General features: G+C 35.6%; 1 long non-coding RNA gene across 1 annotated transcript in view; it reads left to right on the top strand.

Annotated features, from left to right (window-relative positions):
• The first annotated feature begins 4,528 nt into the window (after nt 1-4,528).
• Nucleotides 4,529-21,696, top strand: part of LOC140001749 (uncharacterized) — a 39,689-nt gene continuing 22,521 nt past the window's right edge. Inside the window, exon 1 of the long non-coding RNA XR_011807274.1 lies at nt 4,529-4,608. This is a non-coding gene — a long non-coding RNA (uncharacterized lncRNA). The remainder of the gene's footprint in view (nt 4,609-21,696) is intronic.

Below are 21,696 nucleotides of genomic sequence, written 5' to 3' on the forward strand. Positions count from 1 at the left end.
GAGCACAATGTGGTGTTGTTTGCCCAGCTCCTGTCCCCTTCTCCCCTTTTCCTAGACACTTGTGTGGTGGATATGGTTAACAAGCCCCACCAGCTGGCATATCTGTGCAGACATAATTGCACATGAATGGTGTGGGGAGAGTGAAGCAAGGGAAGAAATAAAACAGATAACAAGCAAAGGGAAAAAGTAGCACTGTAAACAAGCAGCATATTTTTTTCCCCTCCACAGAGCAGGCTTTTGTGACTGCAGGCAGTATCTGTGTGCAGCCCTGACTTCTAATCCATATCGCAAACAGCTTCCAGATGCCTGAGTCCCCACCACTATTCTGGCATCCCTGCCCTTCACAGATGCCTCTCTATGAGGGGGGTCTATAAGTAAAATTGGGTGTATTTTACTAATCATTCATTTCCAATCTTCCTGAAGGGGAACTTTTATTAATAAATTCTTTTCATCTGTCTCTTTGATTAGGAAGAAGATAATCGCTTAGTCATGTGAAAGGGGGGAGAGTGGGGGAAGATTGCTGGGGGGTCGCCTTTTCTAACATGTGCTTGAGTGGAAGGAAACAAATAAAAAAAGCAGAACAATGCGGGTACTAAATGGTTCCAGTTGAGCTTGAGCAGTGGAGGGGCGTTTGAATAGAAGCGGCGGCGGCTGCTGGGCTGGCCTCCCGAGGCAAGCAGAACTAATTCCCCTGATCCCGCTACCCGCCAGCAGCAGGCACGTCAGCTGGACCTGGCTGACACAGCCGGCAGGTGTGCCGGCGGGGGGCATGATGGCAAACAGGACCCGGCACCCACGCTGTGGGACGGGCTGACTCTTTGCGGGAAGCACAGCCCACACTACAGGTTGGAAAGCCAGTGAGAAGAGATTCAAGCTTTTTTTTTTTTTTTTTTTTTTTTTTTTTTCTTTTTTTTTTCTCTGCTGTTCTCCATTCTCAATATATCTTCCCTGTTATTATTCAGCCCAGATTATTACACTTGGGTTTACTACCACGTCATATTGTCTGCATTTTTGTCTAAAGGAAACGTATATTGCCTGGTGACCAATAGCACTTAATTACAAAGTACTGGCCGAAAAGAGATTTCCACAATAATGAGAGTTCATCTTCTGAACTGCATTATACTTCTATTTGAGCCATATTCTGGTTTCAGTCTGCATTCAATAGCTCAATTCTAAGAATACAACTTTATAATTTTAATGAATCCAAATTATCATAGGGTATCAACTCACATAGTTCCACTGATATACCTGTAGCCCAAGACTGATGCTGGCAGAGGATCTTATTCATGTATCTGTTAGTCATGAAATTTTATTAAGCTGAGTAAATCAAAAAATTCTGACTCACCTGTCTCTAGATTTGAATCAGATTCATTTCTGCTTTGCAATCTTATTTTGCAGTAATCTGGCTGAAAATTGATTTACATGACTGGGAATAATGAAATTTTATACTTGTGTATTAAATAATATTTATTTGTCAAACTAAAAAAAAAATCTGTTAAAGCTGTATTTTTTTCACTATGCAATGAAATTTAGATTAAAACAACTAGATGCTTGCAATACTACAACCCGCAGTACAACTGAGATTTAAAAAAATGCACTTTTGTGGAGCTATTTGGGCTCTGAAACCACAGCAGCATAATGTAGATTGTAATAATGTCTGTGCTCCAAAAGGTAAAAGTTACTGTGAGATTGTAACTTTATCATGAGTTGTCTAGTGACACCACAATAAGCTTATGCATTCTTCATCAATGTTCTAATTCATAATTCAATCTTTATGTCTAGAAACAACTCAGAGTGGAAACTGCACTATTGAGAGTCATGTTATGAGAAAGATATTAATTGATAAATTAAATTCAACATACCAGACCAGCAAATGGAAAAGTTTCATTGTTCTGTAAGTTTTGTGTGTTGGTTTTACAGGGAAATTATAAATGTTTTTGAAATAGCTAATTTTCCCTACATTTCAAAAGAGAAACTTTATCATTCATTGGAGATGGGGCTTTGGACAATTGCATAAAATGTAGATTCAGGTCTCCTGTCCTCACTTGAAGCATGGTCTTCCAGGTGAAACACAAGGGCTCTACTGATCTGATGACTGTTCTGTGAAGGTGCCTTTTTACCAGAATTTCCATTCTGAACCTGAGAAACCTTTTTGAATGAAAAGGTGTCAAAAGAGATTTGTTACTGAAAAGGTTTCAGTTTGATGGAACAGTTTAACAAGAAAATTCCTGGCAAAACCTGATAATGTGTGTATGAAATGTCAGGAAAAAATATCTATTTTCCAATAAATGAAAGAGCAATTTCATATAAAAATTATGCTTTTTTTTTTTTTTTTTTTTTTTTTTTTTTTTTTACTTTAGAAATGAGTAAATGGGAAAGAATTTTAGCTTACAACTTAATGAATAATAAATGTCTAACAGTCATAGCCACTAAGAAAAACTAGAGAAATACGAATATAAATTCTTCTTCTTCCTCTTGTTCTTTTTTCTTTCTTTTTCCCTTCTTTCCTTCTCTCTTTCTCTCTTTCGTTCTTTCTTTCTCTTTCTCTCATTCTTTTCCCTTCTTCCTCTCTTCGTCTCATTTCTCCCTCTCTTTTTTTCTTGAGGATTAGATGCAAATAGTGTTTTTTAATGCATTATTGGGCAGAGACTGACCTTCAAGCCCTCAATCACCATAATTCGAATAAGGTTTGTTCTATGGTTTTATTTCCAATTCACTTAATATTATTGTTTTACTTTTTACTGTTTATTATATATTCTTCTTGTGAATGCTATAGCTCCTTCTTGAACAGTAGTAAAAGGCCTGGAGACCTGTTCAAAGAGCATGGATGAATCTATTTGGTAACTTGCAAGTTTTGGTATTTTTGCCACTTACAGTCAATTGTAGTCAATTGAGGCTCAGATATACTTAAGATGGGCACATGCAAGCTCTTATTCTAAGTAAATAATGTGTCTGATTCATGCCATGGCATGCTGAATAATGTAGAGTCAAGCTGCAAGGCACAGACAGCTGCTCATTGCTCAGCTTTACATGTTGCTTTTAGGTAGTGTGCAATCTTTAGAGTAAGCAGGGCCTGGTATATAGAGAAGATTCTGTTTGTGTGGCACTTCTGCATTTCCTCTGGATATCAGTAAACTGTCTAGCTCACAAAATATTTGTGAATTAGAAGTTTTGCTCTGTACAATTACAAGATTGTGGCAAATTCTCTTTATCAAAAGAAAAATCCCCTGGAAAGAACATGCCTGTAGACTAAAACATAAAGCATATGTTTTATATGCATAAAGCATATCTAATAATGAGAAAAATATTATGCCCAAAATACAGGTGCCACTTTCCTGTCAGTACACAAGAAGTCATTTACATTGTCCTGAATTTAACAGCATGTGTATTCACATGTGCAGGAAAAGGGTCCTGGTTAATTTTTATATGCAATAAAAGGACCTTTGGCATATTTTATCTTAGTGCTTTTTCCGTTGTTTGAAGAAAAAGAGCTCTGAATCTGAAAAGCAAGAGATTAATTCAACTGCAGCATGGATGCTGGCCTGTTCAGTTAAGTGCGCAGCTGATAATAGATATACCAGAGTATGAATTATAATAGATTGTTCCTTTGCTTCTTAAGTTTCCTCCCTTTTGGTCTTTTTTTTTGGGGGGGAGGGGAGGGAAAATGGAAGGAGAGGGGGAGAGTGAGAGTGGGACAGTGAGAGAGAGAGAGAGACTTTAAAGAGCAGCATGAGCAACATGAGATTTCAAGGTAAGGTCCTGATAAGGTCGTGATAAAGTCTGTTACTCTACATAATGACTTATTAGCATTTGATTTCTGCTAAAGATGCTGCCTTTAGTGAAACAGTTGATTTTGGATTTTTTCAGAATAACATACGTGCTATATATGTATACATTTATTGTGTCAGTTAAAAACAAACAAACAAACAAAAACAGAGTAGAATTGTTTTGTATACAGAGTAGGTTAAAATGAGTCCAGGGGCTGATGATCTACATTGAATTAACAACTTTCCTTCATGCTTGTGTTTACTTTAACATATAAGTGGCTGAGGGCCATCACAGTTTTCATTCATTTGTTCAAAAAACAATGCCAGATTTTGTCAAATACTATGCTGCATTTCATCATGAAGGAATTGAAAAAAAAGCTATGTGCTCGCCCTCCTGCCCCCACCAACATCCACTAAAAAGTAATGTTTCTGAATTTGCTGTGAGTCTATATCAGATCTGCTGAGAGTTTTATTAACGCTCTTTTATTTCTGTTCAGTCAGTGTGGAGAGGACTTCCCCTCCCCCATGCCTCTTTTCCACCAAGCATAATTGTGATGTTTGGGTGACTCCTGGACTCTTCATGGATAAACATGCTCCCGTTAATTCACATATTTTAATTATTATGCTTACATTTCAATCCAGAAAAAATAAATTAGATGACAAATCAGACCATGATTGTGAAGCATATTTTTACTTTTTTTTTTTTTTTTCTGCTTTGTTTCTTTTTATTTTATTTTATTTTATTTTTTATTTTTTTTATTAAGACAAGCCTTCAGCTACAGACCATCTTCAGCTTTATTTACCACAACCTTGCTGTTATCACAGAATGCTGCTCCTGCCAGTAAGTGTTTTTTGTTTGTTTGTTTGTTTGTTTTTTGTCTGCATTATGCAGATATTAACCAACTCTCACAATGTACTCAATGTTAAATCAATGGTTAACTGAAATTATGCTCCATAACAACATGAAACTCTTAAACTTGAAGATTACGTCACTTCTGGAAGGCCAGCTGTGATTGTCTAGTACAGTTGGACCATAGCTCAGGACCTGTTGACACCCAAGCCTCTACTTATTCCATTAGACCATGCTGCCTTCTGACTAAAGATGTTTCCCAATTAGATGTAAATTATACGGTTTTATATATTATGTTTAATTAAAGAATGAACAAATAGTAGTGACAACTGGCAAGATGGTTATTTTGTACCATCTCGGGCTCAGCTACAGCTACAAAAGGGGCATGCAATCAGCAGTTGTCTTTAAAAAGAGCAGTTAGAATAAAATGATTAGTTTAATCAATTTAGACCTATTTTCTTGAACAAACAGAACTAGAATAGCTTGCTCTGTTCAGGCTGGAAGAAGACTTTGTCTGACTGAAAATATTTTAAGTACCATCCATTCATCCTGAAAGCCAAAAAAATCTGTATTTCATATAATCAACGTTTTACTATGTTTACCAAGGAATTTCAGTTCTTGATCAATGATAGTAATTTTCTGATACAAGTGCTATCTCATAAAAAAAGAGGAACTATTTTAGGTCAAAAAAAAAATATCTAGATAGAAAGTATACAAGATTTTTTTCCCCTTTTTGAATTATTTGTATTTCATTAGGAACTATTTAGGACGTACACTGGAACAAGAAATGGATTGTGAAGGTCAGTTTAGCAGAAGACACACAAACCTACATACCCTCTTGATAGTTTTATTCTGCGTGCTTGTCATACAGCATTTTTTCACAGTACATAAACAGATGAGAAGCATGTGAGTGACTCAGGGACTTTAAATGCGTTTCTGGAATTTGTTGAATTGCACACTGTAATCACTTAACCTGTTTCAGGTCAGTTAAGATTTTCTAGTGCATAAATACATATACAGCAAACTGATTCTAAGACATGCTTAAAGCACAGTATATGTGTGACAGGTCCTATTCAGTTCTTCTGAAAGCTATCCTACAATTTTAAAATGCTTTTTGTGTGTGGTTTGTTTAAGGAGAGGCAAGATCACACTGCCATCTGATCATAAAGGCACTACTGAACTTAGTGAGAATCTTTCTACTGGAGCTCACAACATTTAGATTAGGCCAAGTGATCTGTAAATGTCTCTCTCTGTATATAAATGAACTTAGTTTTCCTAATAGTCTCTTGGATTATTTTGCCATACTTCAAAAGCTGCAAGTCCACAAAGTTGCAGTATGAAGTATGCACATACTTTGTGGGTGCTAATATGTTTGGACTCAGAATTGTAATGCAAAATACTTTAGCTGTTCCTCTTTAATAAAAGTAGTTACTTGATACGTTAGCAATCTATTAATTTCAATTTCTTTGGAATTTGTATACAACACTACAGCAGTACTCTTAATCAGCAATATGCATATTCTTATCATACTCTTAGCATACTCTTATTTTACATTACAGTGCTAGACATTGATTAAGATGTTCTTACTGGACTATCAGATATTATCTCCTGTGTAATTTGTAAAGAATTAAGTTAATAATTTTCCATTTGGGGATCCCAGAAAATTTGATTTTCTCTAACAAAGTGTGATATGTAATGAGAATAGACAAACAATTAGCTTTCTGTAATGTCTGTGGATTAAACTTCTGATTGCAGTTTGAACATATAGATTTAGAAGAATACAGATAAGAAATAAATCAGATATTCATAGAAATCATGGCATTCAAAATCAATAGAAACTTAATTTTCTGTAACTCTTGCTAAAGAATAGCTTTAGAGATAGTATTACCCAGCACATTCCTTAAGACAGTGGAATGCAGCCCTGGCAATCTACAGCATAAGTATTTCCTGTCTCTGCTGAAAGTTCAGGTAGGCTATGTAACATATTAAAGTGTAAGGATCATGTGTATTCACTTAATATGAAAGTTAATACTACTTTCATTCATTGGCTTCCTGATGTTTAAAGAGTTATTAGCTAACACATTGTTTCTTCTTAACCTTAGCTCTGAACTGTCATCTAAATTTCAGTGTGCTTTATGCTCAAGTGGTGATTGATCATGTTGCACATATTGGTCAACTCTGACTAGCAACAAGTTAAAAAGCCTTGACCTTGGGATAAAATCGTGCTGAGTGTCAAACCTGTCAAACCTGCAATTTTTCTTTTACTGAATGTAAATTTGGTTATATTTTACTATGAAATGAAAAAGTCTGTGTACCTGAAACACCTAATTCCTAATTTAAGGCCAAATATAGAACAGATATATATCTTTTTGATCTTGCTTTATTCAGTAGACACTATTGATTTTATACTGAACCCCATGTGGTCCATTATAAAGTATATTCCTATTTACAATTCTTAAATGTAATAAAGTATCTATTATTAAAATGCCAGAATCAGTCAAAACACTGGTTGGTTTTGGTTAAAACAGATGAATTGCATCCCCATTTGCACCCATGCTTCAAGGTAATTGCTGAAAGTAAGTAAAGGTCTTTCTTTTAAAGAATGACCTGGACATGCTAGAGGTTGAACTGGGGCAGCAATTTTTAACCAATATATTGATGGTACTGTCGCAAAATATCAAATTGATTAGATCTGCCAGAAATAAAGAATTAATGGACCTTTTCAACTGATTCTTTAATGGTCAATATCCTTTAAAATTTTATATATATTGTATAGATAAATAAAATATGGATATATCAATATTTTACACTACAGTGATGGAAAAATTATTTTTGTTCAGATCTATATATTCATCCTTACTATGCTAGCTCATGTTTGCATTACAGCTTAATGTTGAAAAAGAGAATTATCTTTGGAAAGTGTGATTACTCCAAACAACTGATTCAGTTCTAAACATCTGAAACAGTATACAAAACGACAGCTGCATTTGGGTAAATACATCAAATATACAGAAATGTATAAAACTTAATCATGTCATTTATAGTGAGGCTGTTAAGCTGCAAATTGCATTGGAGAACATGTTAAAAATAAGAGAGTCACCTTAACAGTCTGCCCGTACTGCTCCTTTGCATTAGTCTGAAACTAATTCTGCATCAGCATGAAATGAATTGGATTTGGTTCATAACCAGGTCTTGAATATTATTCTTACCAGGGCGACATACAGCGTTGTGGAAGTTCCAGTCATAAATCATGTTTGTTAACAGACTTGCTAGGAAGAGAGTTATTGTTATATGACCAAGCGAAAGAATAGTAGTTTCATCAGCTTGGTAATTGAAACACATACAGTGTCTCTAACAAATACTACTGAAAGTTAGCAAGGAAAAAATTACAAATTTACCAAAAAGACACCAAATTATAGCTTTTTCCTTTAGGACACCAGGGGTTGTTTAACAATGGTGCAGAGGCTTCCTGATTTTCTCAAGTCCTACAGTAAAGGTTTCATTCACTTACAAGGTAGAAAACATAGCTTGCTTCCCTTTTTTAGGTATTCTTATATGACAAAGTACAGTCTGATTATCAGAGAAATGCTATAAAAGAAAATGTTTTGTGACCCCCAGAACAGTAATAACGATGACAAAACCCTGAGAATCTCTCTCTCTCTAATTATTTTTGACTATTTTGGATCTCAACTTAAAACATCTAGAAGAACAAGCATGTTTGATACTGATACTGAGTTAGATTTTCCCATGTTCTCTCATTCTTGGTTGATTAACAGATTAGTGTGCATGAGCACAGAAAATATCCAGGCCTTGGAGATTTTTCTTATGGATGAATTACTTAAATTAGAGCAGTCTCTCTCTAGGGAACGGAATACAGGACAAAACAAACAAACAGAAAACAGGGGAGTTGCCTCAATTTCCAGGAGACAATCCGTTACCAAGCATGATTGTAAAATAAGGTAAAATACCGTAGACTTCTTAAATATTTTCAAATAATTTGAATTAATATGTTTCAGGATCTCAATCCTTATCTTGAAAAAAGCCATGGCACAGCAATTTAGAAAACAGACTCTGTTCATTATGCTATCATACAGAACCATCCAGCTGAAACCCAAGAAGAGAAAAAAAAAATATTAATTTATTAAAAAAATAAAACCTCTATCTTAGAGAAAAGCAAGGGATTAAATTCTTTTGCCATGACCACACAAGCTGCTACTGGCAGATCTCAGCTCTCAAATTCTGTAAGTCTTATTCAAGGACTTGTGAGATGTAATATCATCTTTCAGTCACAGATGTTTCTGTGAGTCTAAATATTTGAAGAAGACCACAACAATTTACATGCTTGAAGATCCCAAGACCTCAAGATTTTATATACCTGAACAGTTTATATGCTTGTAGAAGACCCCAACATTTTAAATAAAGTTTTGAATCTCCTCGTGTTGTGATATGCTAACAGTAGAATAGCTGAAAAATGTGAGCTTAATCAACATTGCCCAACGATGTCTTGTAATTTTGATTCATGAATTACAGATTTATGAATTACTGGTATGTGAATGAATTTAAATCTTGTTGGGTGTGGGTAAGGATTTTTTCAAGGAAGGGATCATTGCCAATACATTAATTATGACCAGAATTCAAAGTAAATTGAAGTTTAGATAGCTTTATTATGTGGTTAAAATGCACATAAATAAAATGACACTGAAAATTGACCTAACTTAAATTCCCTCATGCGAATTACAAGGTGAAGGTATTTCAAGTGTTTGCTGGCTTCAAATGATAGACCATACTGCAGCCTATTGCCTCCCTGTTTTGACCCTAAACTGGACATAGAGGTAATCGGTGGAATCTGAACACTGGTAAAGTCACTGCGGTTTTGTCATTATCTTAGCAGAGCTAACATCTAAGTCAAAGCCTGGCTTGTGAACCACTGAAATAAGTTAGAATGGTGAGGACCTCTGAGCAATCATTTGTTTTTCCTCTGCCTCTGTCTTGTCAATTTGGATGCATTTTGAAACATCACTAAACTTCAGTGCAGGAGCATTGTTGGAAGGCAGTCTGACAGTTGGGTCCACAGAAAATCACACTTAAATGAACCTTAAAGATGCATTGCAGATTCAAGACAACGTGTGGTTATTTTGGTAACAGTTATAGAGCTTCAACTATTTTCAGTGTTGTCAGTGAAACTGTAAAATAGCACAACTATCTCTGGCTGCAGACTGGAAAACAAAATAACAACAAAAAATCCCAACAAAAGCTGCAAACAAAACCAGCGTACATTATGCAGAAATTGCCTTGGCATGCAGGTCATTGGTGATTTCATTTGTAAGTAATGTTTTGATTGTCACAGATTATATGTTGCTCTCATCCCCCTGACATTTGTTGTACAGCGGGATTGATTTTTGTGCTTCAGTATGAAAAGGTCACTTTGATCAATGCAGTGTAATTGGCACTAAATTAGGATCATATCAGGTTATTTTGCTATTTAATGATGAAATATTAAAGAATAGCATGGGAAGATTGCAGGCACTAAAGTGCACTTTAAACCTGCTGTAATGATGTTTTATTTTGTGGGAAAAATGGAGAGAAAAACAACTAAAGTGCAGAAAATGACTGTGATGTATTGGAAGAGTGGCCTGGAATTATATATTTTCACTTGAAATAGACTGAAAGCCCCACACACAAAACACCAAACCCAGCAGTCAGTCCTGAATACGTTATACACAGAGACCACTTCTTTAGAAGTTTTAATGCTGATTGTGTTCATTATGTACTAGTTACTTGTGTTAAGACTTTACAATCAGTGTATAATGTAATGACTGGCCAAAAGCAGATTTCTGAAGTTATGCACACAAGCCAGGATTCAGGGCAACACTTGAGACATGTTTGGGTACCATTACACTCAAAAGCAAATAATTAGGCACATAGTTAATCTAAACCTGCGTAGGGACAGCTATAAAGATGTAAGCTCATAGAACACTTTGCAAAACACCGTGGTACAAATGTGTTTGGATTATTCAAAAGCAGTGAACTTAAACCTTTTTTTGATTTTAAAAAAGATGTTCTTGTGTTTTACTTGTGCTACCAATTTTAAGTCCAAATCCCTCACCCTTTTAAGAAAACTCTGTATTAGATTATCAGTATTTATAGAACAGTATCTGTAGTGTAGACCAAGTTTAACATCTTAAACTTTTAAGTTTGTACTCCAACTAGAAAATGTACTTAAGGAGAACACAATCCAATGAGATTTCCTGAAACACTGACTGCCTTTAAAGAATAACCTTTTGATTAAGATTTTCTAAAGGGTAGATGCAGAACACACCAGTGTTCTCTGGGTTAACAGTGAAACTTTCCTCTGATGGGTGATGATTTTGCATCAACTCTCACATCTGAGCACCATACAACTAAAAGGGACTCTGAAAGCTCAGTTCCCATAAAAAATAAATAATAAATAAATAAATAAATAATCAGCCAGCCTCAGGCAAAACTATTCAGTCAATTCTCACTGAATTCAATAGGATTTATTTTTAAGTAAATTCAGTAGAATTAGATGGGTCATTCATTTTTAAAAATATTGTATACCATCTTTAAGATTGTGAAATCTGAATCTGTCTATTAGTACATCTAAAAAAGTCTAAGTGTGTATATATGAGTTCCACAAGCTCAGATACTTTCTATTAATGTGGATATGTTTAGAACATGAGTTTTGTCAATATGTTTTTCAGACTTTGCATCTAAAATAATGATAAGCATCATAAGCAGTGTTAAGTGTATGTTATTTTCTCTACTGTAAATACATGCACTCTCCAATTATTCTGAAATGTTTCTGAACAAGAGCAAGCAGCATAAGATTATACTTTTAAATGCAGCTAATGTTGCAAGAAATTTGTTTGGGGCTTTGCTGCCATTAAGTATATTATCTAGCTGCAGCATGAACTCTAAAATGGCTAAGATATTAACCTTTTAATTACCATAGAAATACAATTCTAAAACTATAAATAATCTAATACAATAACATTGAAATGATATAAACCTTATCAGGTAACCCTGAATTACTTTTTTTAGCAGGCAGTGTTTGGCTTAATCAGTCCTGAAAACTTCCCCCACTTTTTTCTTTATGCTCATACTACGTGTTTGATTTACTGGACACATTTTATGTTTAGTTTAAAGTATGACCCACAGTGAAAGAAAAACAACAGTCAGGAGAAACTTATTATTTAACCATGGAATGATAGACTATTTTCATGATCAAGGGAAAATGAAACACGCTGAGAGATTGTGGGAGCTAAGTGTGGGAGAGATGTGTAGAGAGGAGTGTGCAGAAAGAACACATTCCAAAATGTTTGGTTTGGGGTGTTTTTATTTTATTTTATTTTATTTTATTTTATTTTATTTTATTTTATTTTATTTTATTTTATTTTATTTTATTTTATTTTATTTTATTTTATTTTATTTTATTTTATTTTATTTTAATTTTGAGTAACTGGGGCTTTGGCATACCTCACAATCAAGGTCATGACATGGACTTATACGGTATCACAGTATGCTTGATCTTCCACTAATCTTGAAGAATTTACCAGCAAGCAAGAAAGACAGAATACAAAAGAAACTAAATATCTTTCAATAATAAGAGCCATGTCTTCTATTTTCAGTACTTTTTTTCTTCAATTCAGTGTTTTTTACATGTGAAAGGAAAAAAGAGGAGAGGAGAGGAGAGGAGAGGAGAGGAGAGGAGAGGAGAGGAGAGGAGAGGAGAGGAGAGGAGAGGAGAGGAGAGGAGAGGAGAGGAGAGGAGAGGAGAGGAGAGGAGAGGAGAAAAAAGAAAAGAAGGAAAGGAAAGGAAAGGAAAGGAAAGGAAAGGAAAGGAAAGGAAAGGAAAGGAAAGGAAAGGAAAGGAAAGGAAAGGAAAGGAAAGGAAAGGAAAGGAAAGGAAAGGAAAGGAAAGGAAAGGAAAGGAAAGGAAAGGAAAGGAAAAACTTATTGAGTTTAAAAAAAAAAAAAAAAGAGATTATTGAGGAATCTTTGTTATGGTATTCCAACAGTGGAAAGATAAAAAGATTGTGTTTAGATGGAACAGTAAAGGATAGAAAAGATAAGGTGTATTTTAAGTGATATGTCAAAGTTTTCTTGATCCTTTAAAAAGAAATGTTTCAATAAAAATGTACCTGGGATAGTTAAAACCATAGTATAAAACAGTGGTGAGTTTCTGTAAGTATATATATATAAGTAAATAAGTATATAAGTGTGTATATATATATATATATATAAGGATATTCTAAACCATTTTCTGTCATGTCACTGTAATTTGAGATTTGATTAACCGTTCCAGTTATATTTCCAAGAAGATTCCTCTAACACAAAGGTGTCATGTGAACCAGCACTTAAATTTATTAAAATTTGTCTTTGCTGTTAGGAAATATCTGAAGCAATCTTGGTTCAAAAAAATCATGTACAGTGATGATTACACACGATTACACACCTATATATTCAGTGAAGATAGTAGACCACAATACTTCCATCTGATTCACAATAAGTGGATGGAATCAGTGCAGTGATGCTGATAACACAAAGATGATTAAAATCTAGAATAATAGAATCATTCAGGTTGGAAAAGACCTCTAAGGTCATCTAGTCTAGTAATGACAAGTACAGCATTTGACCATGCTACATGTTTCTTGAAGACCTCCAGGGATGGTGAGTCAAACACTTCCCTGGGCAGCTTATTCTAATGCTGCACAAGCCTTTCAGTAAAGAAATTTCTCCTAACATCCAAACAAAACCTCCCCTGGCACAACTTGAGGACGTTTTCCCTCGTCTTATCACTTGGTGCTTAGGCGAAAAGCTCAATCCCCACCTCACTACAACCTCCTTTAAGGTAATTGTAAAGTATAATAAGGCCCCCCTTGAGCCTTCTCTTCTCCAAGCTAAACAACCCTAGCTCTCTCAGCTCCTTATAAGACTTGTTTTCTAGACCCTTCACCATCTTCGTTGTCCTTGTAGTAAGTAGTGCAAGCAGCAACTACTACTTTGGGGTAAATACTCATTTCCAAATACAGTAAAAAAGGTTATGAGAAAACAAGCTTCATGCCCCATAAATGATTAAGAAGTTAATTAGCAAACATTTTTTTTTTTTGAAGATACTGTATTTTTTGTTGGCTTGTTTGTTTTTTTAGTAGCTATTTGACTTTTATCTACACTGAATCCTCTATCCTGCCTGATCTTCTCCATTAATACTGATTATATATTGCTTTCCTGTCCTAAATCTTACATGCTTCTCTTCACCTGTATATGAAATATATACAGATAAATTTATACACTTCCATTCAAAGTTAATAGAATAGTGATGATTCCATTTACGTTAGCCCAAATTATGGATTATTTGCATATCTTTATACTTTTCAGATCAATATTGATTATTTCTGCTGCACATGTGACTTCTCAGGGATCACTTGCCTTTTTAGCAACACATTGGTGGGAGTCTGAAAGTCCTTGTACAAAACAACAACGACAACAACAAAAAACAAATACAAAACAAAAAAGTGTCTTGTTTGTTTGTTTGTTTGTTTTGTTTGTTTGTTTGTTTGTTTGTTTGTTTGTTTGTTTGTTTTCACCCTGAATTGCTCATCTGAGTGTTGAAAGCTGTCCTGGTTTACTGCAGCTCCTTTTTTTATTCTGTCCCAGTGTGGCTGCTTTTTGCATATACATAATGGCTGACCACTGATTCACTCTCACCTGAGCAGACTGAATTTCCAGCATGACCATGTAGTTTTCAGTAATTTACATATAGGTCTTTAGTCCCATTTGCTCAGTGCCTGGGACTGAGCAATAAGAATAAGGTATGATGTCATTTCTCCCATGCTGGCAAGCACTTACTGCAGTCAGCTCTTGTATGGGTTAGTGGGTGAGACACACAGAATGTTGGCCATTGAGACATTGATCTAAGAATTGCATTACTGCTGCATCTGTGGGGTACTGTATGCACCTCTCCCCTCTGGCCTTGTGATAGCATGTGTTGGCAGAGAAATGGATGTGAGGCCACAGCCATAACAGGAATACTAACCACAATCCCTATGAAAAAGTTCCCAGTGCTGCTTTTCCTCCCAAAGCCTGCCTCAGCAGTCAACTTGGGTGTAGTAGGAACTCCTTGCCCAAACCTTGGGGCCTCTTGGGGTTTAGGTTATGACTTGCTCTGCTAGAAGCTGCAGTTCAATGTTCCAGAGTCTTCTTGCACTGTTATGAGAGATGTTTGGGATGGTGATGAGTTTCTGTGTCAGCCTATGGGTGTGCAATGCTCAGTCAAGAACCTGATGGTAAAACTCAAGAAAAAAAAAAAAAAAAGAAATCCGTGGATGGTGTAAACCAGAGCCCATGAGCCCTGGGAAGAATACAGAAACGCTGTCCGGATGTGCAGGGATGGGATCAGGAAAGCCAAGGCATTGACAGAACTAAACTTGGTGGGGGATGCAAAGAATAAAAAGAGGGGTTCTACAGATACTTTGGCTGCAAGAAAGACTAAGGAGAGTGTACTGCCTCTGACAAATGAAGACAAACAACCGACTTAGAGACAACAAATGTGGAGAATGCTGAGGTACTTAATAACTTCTTTGCCTCGGTCTTCACTAGTGGTCAGGCTTCACACATTTTTTGAGTCCCCAAAACTCTAGGCAGGGGCTGAGAGAGCACAGTCCGTCCCACTGGAAGTGAATAGCAAGTTTGGGAACTCCTGACACAACTTAACAACTGCAAGTCTATGAGGCCTGATGACATGCATCCCAGGGCCCTGACGGAACTGGCTGATGTAGTTGCCAAACCTCTCTGCATCATATTGAAAAAGTCCTGGCAGTCAGACAAAGTCCCTGGTAACTGGAAGAAAGGAAACCACTCCCATTTCTAAAAAGGGTAGAAAGGAGGAAGGGTAGAAAGGGAACTAGACACTGGCGAGCCTCACCTCTGGGGCTGGCAAGATCATGGTACAGATCTTCCTGGAGGCAATGTAAAGGCACATGCAGGACAAGAAGGTGATCTGGGACAGCTAGCATCACTTCACTAGGGCAAATTCTGCCTGACCAGTCTGGTGCCCTTCTGTGATGGAGTTGTGATGGCAAGGGAAGACCAACTGATGTAATCTACTTGCACTTCTGTAAAGCTTTTTACATGGTACCACACAACATCCTAATCTCTAAATTGGAAAGTTATGGATTTGAAGGGTGAATCATCCAGTGGATAAGGAATTGGCACCATGGCTGCACCCAGACAGTAGTGATCAATGGTTCTATGTTGAGGTGGAGGCAGGTGATAAGCACTGTCCCTCAGGGGTCTGTCTTGGGACCTGAGATTTTCAACATATTCATCAACATACACAATGGGATTGTGTGCACCCTCAGCAGGTTTGTAGATGACACCAAGCTGAGAGGTGCAGTTGATACAACAGAAGGAAGGGATGCCATTCAAAGGGACCTGGAAAAGCTAGAAAAGTGTTCCCATATGAACCTAATGAGGTTCAGCAGGTCTAAATGCAAGGTGTGGCACCTGTGTCAGGGCAATCCCAGGCAGGCGAACAGACTGGATGAAAAACTCACTGAGTTCAACCCTGCAGAGAAGGACGTGGGGATTCCAGTGAATTAAAAAATTGGCTTAAGCCAGCAGTGTTTACTTGCAGCCCAGAAGGCCAACTGCATCCTGCGTTGCATCAACAGAGGAGTGGCCAACAGGTCATAGGAGGTGATTGTCTCCCTCTACTCTGGCCTTTTGAGGCCCCACTTGGAGAGCTGCATCGAGGTCTTGGGGCCACCAGCACAAGAAAGATGTAGATCTGTTCAAGTAGGGCCAGAGGAGGGTAACAAAGATGACCAGAGGGCTGGAGTACCTCTCCTATGAAGAAAGGCTGAGAGAGCTGGGGACGTGCAGCCTGAGGAAGAGAAGGCTCTAGGGAGATCTCATTGCAGCCATTATATAGTTGAAGGGATCTTATAAAAAGGATGGAGATTCTTTACACAGGTAGATAAGAAAAAGACAAGGGGGAATAGTCTTAAACTAAAAAGAGGATAGATTTAGATTCGACATTTGGAGAAATTTCTTCACTGTAAGTGTAATGAAGCACAGGAAGAAGTTGCCCAGAGAAGCTGTGGATGCTCCATCCCTGGAGGTGCTCAAGGGCAAGCTAAATGGGGCCTTGGCCAACCTGATCTAGTGGGTGGCATCTGTGCCCATAGCAGGGGGGTTGGAACTAGATAATCTTTAAGGTCCCTTTCAACCCAAGTAATTTTATGGTTCTGTGATTCTGTGCACAGTAGCCTACCGAGCTCCACAGATCTCAATGCATCTTGGTGATCATCCTGAGAAAGGTTTTGGATAGCATTAGGGGCCTTCTAGCCCTTGGTGAGCTGCAGAGAGTATCTTGGGGTAGCAGTGTTCCAATTGCCATGCTGAACCAAGGATGGAAGGAGCTGGTGTGAAGAGCAAGGGTAGGAAGTAGGAATTTGGGATATATCGAACAGAGATGAGCACATCTAATGATTGACCCACTAGAAGCACAATTCTGAAGCAGTTTAAGTTCCCGTACTAGCAGGATAGTTCATCTGAGGCAGCTTATAATTTTTCCTTCTTACAGGAATGCATAAGCTTTCTCCACTTTTTCTTTGCCTGGGATTTTAATTCCTTTCCATTTTCTGTGCAGTGTACCTGCTCTCTCCAGTTCATTTGCAGTGGGACTGGAGTTTTGATGGGAGACTGCAGAGAAAAAGGTTGATCTGAAGGCACTTGTATTTTTTCAGCCAAGGAACATGGTTGGATAACCATGTTGAATGGGACTTTAATTCACCTGCACCAGGTCTCAGAAGGTGACTTGCATAGAAGCACAATGAATAAAGGGCAGAAAGGATCATTTACTGGACCAACAAGCTCATTCTTGCTGTTGTGGATAATCTCACTGTGTCCACAAATTTTAGCATGTCTCCCTGGTCTTCTCCCTTGGCCCATTACTTAACATAACGCTGGAAACAATTAATTAGAAAAGGCAGGGCTAGCTTCTCTTTTCCTTTTTAGTGGTGTGAACATTTGTAAGTCTCTCACTTTTTTTTTTTTCTTTTTTTTCTTCTCCTCTCTACTTCCTCAACATTGATAGTTGTTATCTATTTATTTTGGCACTTTAAGTTAACTGCCCACTTAGCCTTTGAGTTCATGTAGGTAGGTTAGTTTTTAAGATAAAGATTAAATTCCTGGTAAATTAATACTTGAAAAATATCACTTTCACTCTTGATAAGGGATCTTACTACTACTCTCATAGATAAAATGAAAGGCTCTAACTCCATCTAATGTTCAAAATGCTGAGCATCCAGCATCAGAGTAGTCTGCTTGCAAAATATGACAGTTTTCCTAGGTTTCAAATATTATTTTCTTACTGTCATGGTTACATAACTTAAAAATAATTTGAGGAACACTTGAAATATGATACAAAGTGGTTTAATGAAGCACACCTCTTTAATAATAACGGTCACTTTTACTTCTTTTTGATTCTCAATGTTGTTTAAATGCACTGTCAATATTACATTTTTTCATGAATAAGCTCCTTTCAGTAAGTATATGTAAAAAGATATCTTTCTCTATAAAATTAGAGTAAAATAAGGAGTGATGAAAAATAAGATTAATAGTGTTGTTATAACTAACATTATCATCTCATTCTTAATATTTTGTTTGTTTTTTAAACCAATTAGTACTCACCAAGACCTTTACTGTTACTGTATTTGTAACGTACCAAAAATTAAATGTTTTTGTAGTCCTGCTGTTTATGTTAAAGCATATCTCAAATTAATGCTATACAAAGAATAGAAACTGTACATACATTTATGGACAGAGCTCCACCATGTAAGCAGACATGCATGGATACACACACAGCCATTTCCTTCAAAGCATATCTTCTTGTATGTGAACACAAATTTGAAAATCTATGAGCCACGATAATATTAACTCCTAGTTTCTTTGACCCCTCATAAAACAAAAGAAGAATGAGTGTTTAGCTAAAAGGATTCTAATGATGCCTTTGGACTCTTATGTTCACGTAATGACTGGTAGAAAGATTTATATGCCCTGTATAGGTATAATTAGACACCCACAAACCCATTGACCCTGCTGAGGTGAAGAGCTCTCCTGCTTTTTGTTTCAGCAGTTGAATCAATACTTGCACGTTTTACCACTGTGGAGTGAAATTGAGGAAATGAAAATCTGATAATTTTGCTCCCACTGCAGTCTAGACAGAGGAAAGCAGTTTTAGTCTTTGACAGGAAGATCTATTTCCAGTTTCTCAAAAGGCTAGTGTCAATTTTGAAACCTCTTATTATTGATTTTTCAGTTTTGTTAAAAAGGATGTTTTATTAGAAATATTAGTCCCAGTTACAATGTAAGCTTATGTCTGTTTCACAGGTTGATGAAATCATGGTTTAATTTTGGTCTGAATCACAGAGAACTTCCACCTGATGACATTTGTAGCAAAAAATGCAGTCTGAAGAAGTTAATTTCATTGTCTCTCCTAAATCTACGTAAAACACAACAGAACTTGGTAGGCAATTGCGGAGATTTACCTAGGAAGTACAGTGCATATGTAGAAACTATAGGGCCAAAATATCCTTTATAATAAATATAGTTTGGCATGAACTACATTTTTATATACTCTTTTTGAAGCATTATCTTTATTTAACATATGTTTTATATATATAAAACACTAATTCCTCTGAGGTGTAAGAAAAGGCACAAAAATTAAATAAGAGTACTTAACAGAGGACCTTGAATCATGAGGTGATTATATTAAATTTTAAATGAAAATAATAACATAAAGGAAATTATATTTAAATAATAAATATTGAAACATACCAATAATTTAGGAAAAGTATTAGAAATTGATAATGTAAAATTTCAATTTACTGTGGTATGCAATTTATATGTTGTGTAATTCATGATATATGGCTAATATCTATTTTGTTTTTGACATTGATTCCACATGATGATATTAATAGATTTTACTGATTTTAATGCTCTGTCACTTATTTTTATTGATAGTATCACAGTGTCTCATATTGTTGTTCGTAACATATTGAAAGCACATATAATCATAAGAGATCTGAGCAAAATATCAGCAAAACCAAAAATCCTCAAGACCCCCTAAAGACAAAATAGAAGTCTTTTTATATGTACAGACTAAGAAGCTTAGGATTAGAATAGCACAGATGGTTCAAGTATTAACCAGAAATTACTTTTTGCAAACACACACAAATGTGTCAATAAGTAAGCTACTATGGAAATAAATAAACCACTTTCCTAATTCATTAAGACAATAGGAATCAGTTTAAGGGTGCGTCACATGCCTTGTTTTAATGCTGTGCCTCATAGGAGAAGAAATCAAGGTATAATACTTTGACATATAATCAGGTCTGAAGGCACTGTTAGTATCTCTTGGCTCACCATTTGATAATACTTATTGTCTTCCCCAAAAACAGTTCACATTGGAAGTAATCCCTGATATTTATTTTTATTTGTTTGTGTCTTTAGCATGCTCCTGAGAGAGGCACAGCTTTTGGGGATGAAGGAATTGATATTAAATATGCATATCAGGACAAATGAGTTTGCTTTTTACAGCTTTATTTTCTGCCAATGGAATTTTATTAAGCACAAATTAATGAAGCTTTAGGACTCTTACTCGCTCCTCCCATAGGACTAGTAAAAGTAAAATTCTGCTTTACTGAATCTTTCAAAAGAGGTAGTAAAAGAACAAAAAAAAAAAAAAAAAAAAAAAAAAGAACAAGGAAACAACTCTTTACTTGCCATTCTATCAAAGTTTCACTTCTTGCATGGATTGCATTGGTCTTTGGTTGATCTTGTAATCATAAGTACTGGTATGGCAATTATGGCAACATACATTTACTGATAATATGCAGTTAGTTTTGTGGAAAAGTCTAAATTCCTGTCTTTCAATGACATATATTTATTTACCTAATATGCAACGTTTTCTCATAAAATCCTGAACTGAAGCAAAATTAAGATGTTATTAAGGTATTGGGGTACCTTTATATAGATTTGTGTCTTTATAAAAAGAGCCTGTGGTTAGTTGAAAAGATTTGCAAATAAAATGACTAAAATGATGTTGAGCTCAGTAGTACTTTTAAGAATACCTATGGGATACATCTTTAAAAGGACTAATAAATACTTTATCTATATGCTAAGTATTCTGGGTAGTGACAAATCACTAATCAGTTATTTGCTGTGATTTTTCCCTCTTTTTTCAAGGTATCTCAACTTATTTATTTATTTATTTATTTATTTATTTATTTATTTATTTATTTAATGTAAAATAGAAATACCGTAGATTGTCTCCAGTAGTATGGAAATGTACTTTTCTGTCATCTGCATTCATTAAAACCAAAATTCTCTCTTTTTCTTTTCTTGTAAGTTTTATATGTTGGTTTTCAAAACAACAAACACCAGGAAAAGACTTTTCCATTTTGCCAGAGAAAACATGCCAGAAAAAACATGCTCAATATTTAGAATTCAAGGCAGTCATTTTTGTTTGTTTGTTTGTTTGTTTTTCTTCTGCTAGTACTATTAGGTGTAGTTTAGCCAAAGAAAAACATTACAATACATTACATGAAGTCATCTCTTTCCAATATAAAAAAAAATAAAAATAAAAATAAAAATAAAATTAAGTAATGAGCAAAACCTTCTAGAAATATGGGGGAGCAATTGCATTTTGCTTAAAGGAAAAGTTGAAAATCCATTTATTGATTGAATAGATGGCTTGTTAATCAGAAATTTGTTCTTTTTATATAAGCCATATTTTTATGTATTTTTCTTCAGTGCTAGCAGAAGTTAATGCTTTGGGATAAATACTTGTTTTCAAATAAAGTTAAAAGGGTTATGAGAAAACAAGCTTCATGCTCCATGACTGATAAAGAAATTAATTAGCAAACATTTTTATTTGGAAAAAATATTGTATTTTTTTGATCCTTTTTTTTTTTTTTTTGGTTCATCTGTTTGTTTTCCAGTAAAGTGGTTAAGCACTTCAAGTAAACAAGAGTATGTTTTAAAACTAGGGGA

This window comes from Anas platyrhynchos, chromosome 2, assembly GCF_047663525.1.
Source record: "Anas platyrhynchos isolate ZD024472 breed Pekin duck chromosome 2, IASCAAS_PekinDuck_T2T, whole genome shotgun sequence".
NCBI classification, from domain to species: domain Eukaryota; kingdom Metazoa; phylum Chordata; class Aves; order Anseriformes; family Anatidae; genus Anas; species Anas platyrhynchos.